A 405-nucleotide genomic window follows, 5' to 3' on the forward strand; every position below is an offset into this window, starting at 1 on the left:
CGACTTACAAATGAGGACAATGGAAGCAATCAAAATCAACAAAAGAGCAATGATAAGCAAGTGCTATAAGAAGTCTCAGTTAGCTTAATGCAGTACACGTAGCAATTTTTTTTTTTATCATATAATATATAAAAAGAAAACAGATAGAATAGAAAAAAAATAGAGCAAGCTAGTGTTAGAGACCTTTTTTGCTTTTGTTAATCAGAAGTCAGAAAGTCAGAATTATAATTGTATAATAAATACAATTATTTATTTATTATTTATAATTATTAATAAAAGTTTTTTTTTTTTTTATAAAGAATAGAATTCAAATAAAGATGGAAGAAATGTGTTTTTAGCTGATTCTTGAAGATGGCTAAGGACTCAGCTGCTCGGATTGATTTGGGTAGGTCATTCCACCAGGAG

This window comes from Sinocyclocheilus anshuiensis, unplaced genomic scaffold, assembly GCF_001515605.1.
Source record: "Sinocyclocheilus anshuiensis isolate Anshui unplaced genomic scaffold, SAMN03320099.WGS_v1.1 scaffold1893, whole genome shotgun sequence".
Lineage (NCBI taxonomy): Eukaryota > Metazoa > Chordata > Actinopteri > Cypriniformes > Cyprinidae > Sinocyclocheilus > Sinocyclocheilus anshuiensis.